Genomic DNA, 6,586 nt, shown 5'->3' with positions numbered 1-6,586 from the left:
GTCACCTTTGGGACTGGGGGTATGGTCGGAACACAAAAAAGTTCGGATTATCAGAAAAAAGTAAAATAAACAATCTTCCCTTTGTCCAGTCTTTGTAGCACTGCTAATTTTTCATTTAATGAAAGAGTAACGTATTTACGTTTCACTCCTGACATGTTGAAAACACACACAATGTAAAACATATAATGTAACGAACACAGAAGAACGCCACGGACGGTGAGTCACTGACGAGTCGGGACAAGTTTCTCAACTGTGACCACTGTCGGATTAACCAGAGTGATGGACTAGAGGGGTTCTACTGTAATGTCAAAGCTTTAATGATAACTTTGTCTATTATTTTAGCATAATGCCATTCCAAGTTACTGTATCTATAATTTCAATCAGTTAAATATATCTAAAAAAAAAAAACCATTCCATTATCAAAGTTGTATAAAAATCAAATTTTAAAAATTTCTTGTCTTTCTTTGTATATACACAAAAGTGAAATTTTCTAGGTGTTTTTGAGGATGTCTTATTTCAAAGCTACACCGACTGTAGTATAATATCAGCGATAATAATTTTGAATTACTGATTAATTTGTATCTAGAGGACGACATAATTATTAAATTTAATAAGAGATCACACCTAACGCCTCCCTCTAGAGACAAATCAATCAGTAATTCAAAATTGTGTTTATTATATGGCAGATGGTGTAGCTTTGTTATAATGTATCTGGTTTTGTAGGATGTTTATAGATGCCTGTTATTTATAGTTTTTTCCATGCTTCATACTTTAAGAATTTTAAACTATAATTTTTGTCATAAGTTTAAAGAATTTAACAAAACTCTTATGTAAAATTAATAAATACTTGACTTACCCAATAAATATCAAAAGTGAATATATTACATATAATATGTATACTGTATATATATATATGTAATAAATTGTAATAATTATTATATTTGTCAATCATTGTAAATCATGATTTTGTACCAAAAGTTTAAGGTAAATAACAAACTGATGGTCATGGTGATAAAGACATTAGGTGCTGCTATGAGGGATTCAGATTGGGAATTTTTCATGGATGAATCTATCCTGGATGTGTTTTCCCTCATCCTCTCTCATTGCCAGCCATTCCTTATTGTGGGCTTGGCCAAACTCATGATAGAAAGGGAAAAAGCTGTAGTAATGCCAGGGGTCACTCTGGAAAATGAAAAAAATATTGCCAATCACTTTACCAGTTTTAAATTTTTTCACCACTCCAAATTATTTATTACAACCAGTTTTACTTAATAATTAATGCAAGTGCTGGTAGCCTTACCAGTTTGGAGTCTGGAAAGCAAAAGTAATGTTAAGATGTCATTTAGAAATATATCATTTTTGAATAATTTTGAATAATAATTGATCACAGCGCTTAAATAGTATTTCACAGGTTCTGTCATATTAAAATTTTTCGCTTTAGCTGAAGCATGCTTTATGATTCAATTTCATCCTGAATGTTGAAATAAGGGACTAAGGTCACATTAATAAAAATATTGCCAAATGGTGATTTTGGCACTATGCAGCGCATGCTGTCTTAATGCTCACAAGATGAAGGCAAATATCAAAAAACCATATGTAAAAGCTTTTGAAATTATAAATTCACCCATTGATTAATCTTTCTACCTTTAATATTAAACTTTTGTGTTTTAAAAGTTTTGAAAATCAGTTTTTTTTCTTTAAATATAAAACATATCTTTTTGAAACATTTTTATGCATTACCCTGTATGAATTCCAAATTTAAATAAAAAGTATATAGATTTAATGGTTTTCAGAGGATTCCTATACTAAGATAATTAAACTTAATGGATATTCATAGTGGCTGAACTACAGTATTAAATTCACAACACTACACTATTTGCATGCTTCTTACTCAAATTTTTGTTTCAAATTCCATGACTATCCTGACCATCTTTGTACAAATTCCCACTCCCCATGTACCTTATAGTATGGTATGTTGATAAAATAAAACAGCTTTTGACTTACTATGCACATATGCTATTGCTTCTACAAAATTTTAGTTATTTTTCTAATTAACAGTTATATGTATTTTTTATAATTGCTAAATTATTAAAACTAAAAATAAAATGTTTTATTAAATTATAGTAATTTATTCTGTTATTAATCCACAACCATAAATGTACAGTACATGGCTTTTGTATAAAAGAAAAAAGTATTTATTTATTTATTTTTCATTAACAAACCCTGTATAATCCATTAATATATAGTTGGTTTGCTGTATGTTATATTAACAATGTAAATTCGTCTCTGTAATCCAAAACACACGCTTTGGTAGACGTATCTCACAGCAATTTCTGGTTAGCAAATTTAACTTTTATTTTTCATTGAACTACAAATATATTTCGGGTTGGTATAATATACTCCAACCCCTCTTCAGTGCTAGTTCAAATAAACAAAAAGTGTTAAAACATGACTATGTTATATTACATTAAATGAAACAAACCAAAAAACACTAAAAACACTTACATTTTTTCATTAAGTACACAACAAAAATTGTTTCTTATTTTGCTTTTTCACAAATTAGGAGGTAGGAGGGTAGACCGTTTACAAACATCAATTTATGTTTTAACTTAAATACTATGCATACCATATTAATATGTAAAATACAAAATAAAGATTGCTATAGTTTAACTCGAAGGAAAAATTGATACTAAGGACGGATGAATTCAACGTCTGTTCTCCAGATGTCCAGTCTGCAAGGTGGGGACTTTTCACTCCTCTATCCCCNAAATTTTGATTTTTATACAACTTTGATAATGGAATGGTTTTTTTTTTAGATATATTTAACTGATTGAAATTATAGATACAGTAACTTGGAATGGCATTATGCTAAAATAATAGACAAAGTTATCATTAAAGCTTTGACATTACAGTAGAACCCCTCTAGTCCATCACTCTGGTTAATCCAACAGTGGTCACAGTTGAGAAACTTGTACCGACTCACCGTCCGTGGCGTTCTTCTGTGTTCGTTACATTATATGTTTTACATTGTGTGTGTTTTCAACATGTCAGGAGTGAAACGTAAATACGTTACTCTTTCATTAAATGAAAAATTAGCAGTGCTACAAAGACTGGACAAAGGGAAGATTGTTTATTTTACTTTTTTCTGATAATCCGAACTTTTTTGTGTTCCGACCATACCCCCAGTCCCAAAGGTGACGGATTAGAGGGGTTCTACTGTACTTATTGTATATTCAGAATATTATAAATGTACAGAATACATTATAACCCATTCACTATACAACTTTTTAAACAAATTTTTCTGTTAAAATTTACAATTTTTTAGAATTATTATTTTAAGAATAAACAAGTTAAAATCACTCTTTTTTTTATCTGACTTTGAGAAAATTAAACACAGAGATGGATCACAAATTGAAATTAATAATTATTTCTTACGTTATTATCCATATAGAAACCACTGATAGGCTAACAGGCAAAATGCATATGGATAATAACGTAAGAAATAATTATTAATTTCAATTTGTGATCCATCTCTGTGTTTAATTTTCTCAAAGTCAGATAAAAAAAAAAGAGTGATTTTAACTTGTTTATTCTTAAAATAATAATTCTAAAAAATTGTAAATTTTAACAGAAAAATTTGTTTAAAAAGTTGTATAGTGAATGGGTTATAATGTATTCTGTACATTTATAATATTCTGAATATACAATAAGTACAGTAGAACCCCTCTAATCCGTCACCTTTGGGACTGGGGGTATGGTCGGAACACAAAAAAGTTCGGATTATCAGAAAAAAGTAAAATAAACAATCTTCCCTTTGTCCAGTCTTTGTAGCACTGCTAATTTTTCATTTAATGAAAGAGTAACGTATTTACGTTTCACTCCTGACATGTTGAAAACACACACAATGTAAAACATATAATGTAACGAACACAGAAGAACGCCACGGACGGTGAGTCGGTACAAGTTTCTCAACTGTGACCACTGTCGGATTAACCAGAGTGATGGACTAGAGGGGTTCTACTGTAATGTCAAAGCTTTAATGATAACTTTGTCTATTATTTTAGCATAATGCCATTCCAAGTTACTGTATCTATAATTTCAATCAGTTAAATATATCTAAAAAAAAAAAACCATTCCATTATCAAAGTTGTATAAAAATCAAATTTTAAAAATTTCTTGTCTTTCTTTGTATATACACAAAAGTGAAATTTTCTAGGTGTTTTTGAGGATGTCTTATTTCAAAGCTACACCGACTGTAGTATAATATCAGCGATAATAATTTTGAATTACTGATTAATTTGTATCTAGAGGACGACATAATTATTAAATTTAATAAGAGATCACACCTAACGCCTCCCTCTAGAGACAAATCAATCAGTAATTCAAAATTGTGTTTATTATATGGCAGATGGTGTAGCTTTGTTATAATGTATCTGGTTTTGTAGGATGTTTATAGATGCCTGTTATTTATAGTTTTTTCCATGCTTCATACTTTAAGAATTTTAAACTATAATTTTTGTCATAAGTTTAAAGAATTTAACAAAACTCTTATGTAAAATTAATAAATACTTGACTTACCCAATAAATATCAAAAGTGAATATATTAATATATTACATATAATATGTATACTGTATATATATATATGTAATAAATTGTAATAATTATTATATTTGTCAATCATTGTAAATCATGATTTTGTACCAAAAGTTTAAGGTAAATAACAAACTGATGGTCATGGTGATAAAGACATTAGGTGCTGCTATGAGGGATTCAGATTGGGAATTTTTCATGGATGAATCTATCCTGGATGTGTTTTCCCTCATCCTCTCTCATTGCCAGCCATTCCTTATTGTGGGCTTGGCCAAACTCATGATAGAAAGGGAAAAAGCTGTAGTAATGCCAGGGATCACTCTGGAAAATGAAAAAAATATTGCCAATCACTTTACCAGTTTTAAATTTTTTCACCACTCCAAATTATTTATTACAACCAGTTTTACTTAATAATTAATGCAAGTGCTGGTAGCCTTACCAGTTTGGAGTCTGGAAAGCAAAAGTAATGTTAAGATGTCATTTAGAAATATATCATTTTTGAATAATTTTGAATAATAATTGATCACAGCGCTTAAATAGTATTTCACAGGTTCTGTCATATTAAAATTTTTCGCTTTAGCTGAAGCATGCTTTATGATTCAATTTCATCCTGAATGTTGAAATAAGGGACTAAGGTCACTTTAATAAAAATATTGCCAAATGGTGATTTTGGCACTATGCAGCGCATGCTGTCTTAATGCTCACAAGATGAAGGCAAATATCAAAAAACCATATGTAAAAGCTTTTGAAATTATAAATTCACCCATTGATTAATCTTTCTACCTTTAATATTAAACTTTTGTGTTTTCAAAGTTTTGAAATTCAGTTTTTTTTCTTTAAATATAAAACATATCTTTTTGAAACATTTTTATGCATTACCCTGTATGAATTCCAAATTTAAATAAAAAGTATATAGATTTAATGGTTTTCAGAGGATTCCTATACTAAGATAATTAAACTTAATGGATATTCATAGTGGCTGAACTACAGTATTAAATTCACAACACTACACTATTTGCATGCTTCTTACTCAAATTTTTGTTTCAAATTCCATGACTATCCTGACCATCTTTGTACAAATTCCCACTCCCCATGTACCTTATAGTATGGTATGTTGATAAAATAAAACAGCTTTTGACTTACTATGCACATATGCTATTGCTTCTACAAATTTTTAGTTATTTTTCTAATTAACAGTTATATGTATTTTTTATAATTGCTAAATTATTAAAACTAAAAATAAAATGTTTTATTAAATTATAGTAATTTATTCTGTTATTAATCCACAACCATAAATGTACAGTACATGGCTTTTGTATAAAAGAAAAAAGTATTTATTTATTTATTTTTCATTAACAAACCCTGTATAATCCATTAATATATAGTTGGTTTGCTGTATGTTATATTAACAATGTAAATTCGTCTCTGTAATCCAAAACACACGCTTTGGTAGACGTATCTCACAGCAATTTCTGGTTAGCAAATTTAACTTTTATTTTTCATTGAACTACAAATATATTTCGGGTTGGTATAATATACTCCAACCCCTCTTCAGTGCTAGTTCAAATAAACAAAAAGTGTTAAAACATGACTATGTTATATTACATTAAATGAAACAAACCAAAAAACACTAAAAACACTTACATTTTTTCATTAAGTACACAACAAAAATTGTTTCTTATTTTGCTTTTTCACAAATTAGGAGGTAGGAGGGTAGACCGTTTACAAACATCAATTTATGTTTTAACTTAAATACTATGCATACCATATTAATATGTAAAATACAAAATAAAGATTGCTATAGTTTAACTCGAAGGAAAAATTGATACTAAGGACGGATGAATTCAACGTCTGTTCTCCAGATGTCCAGTCTGCAAGGTGGGGACTTTTCACTCCTCTATCCCCTGACCAAGTGATCTCTTCCCCTGGTTCTCCGAATTTATGACCATTGCAGATGTGGGGTTAAGGGGAGTGGTACACACAAACTTTTAAAAA

The sequence above is a fragment of the Centruroides sculpturatus genome, unplaced genomic scaffold (assembly GCF_000671375.1).
Source record: "Centruroides sculpturatus isolate CEXI.00-Female unplaced genomic scaffold, Cexi_2.0 scaffold515, whole genome shotgun sequence".
Classification (NCBI taxonomy): Eukaryota; Metazoa; Arthropoda; class Arachnida; order Scorpiones; family Buthidae; genus Centruroides; species Centruroides sculpturatus.
The sequence above is the reverse complement of the archived record's forward strand: the minus strand, read 5'-3'. Positions refer to the sequence as shown.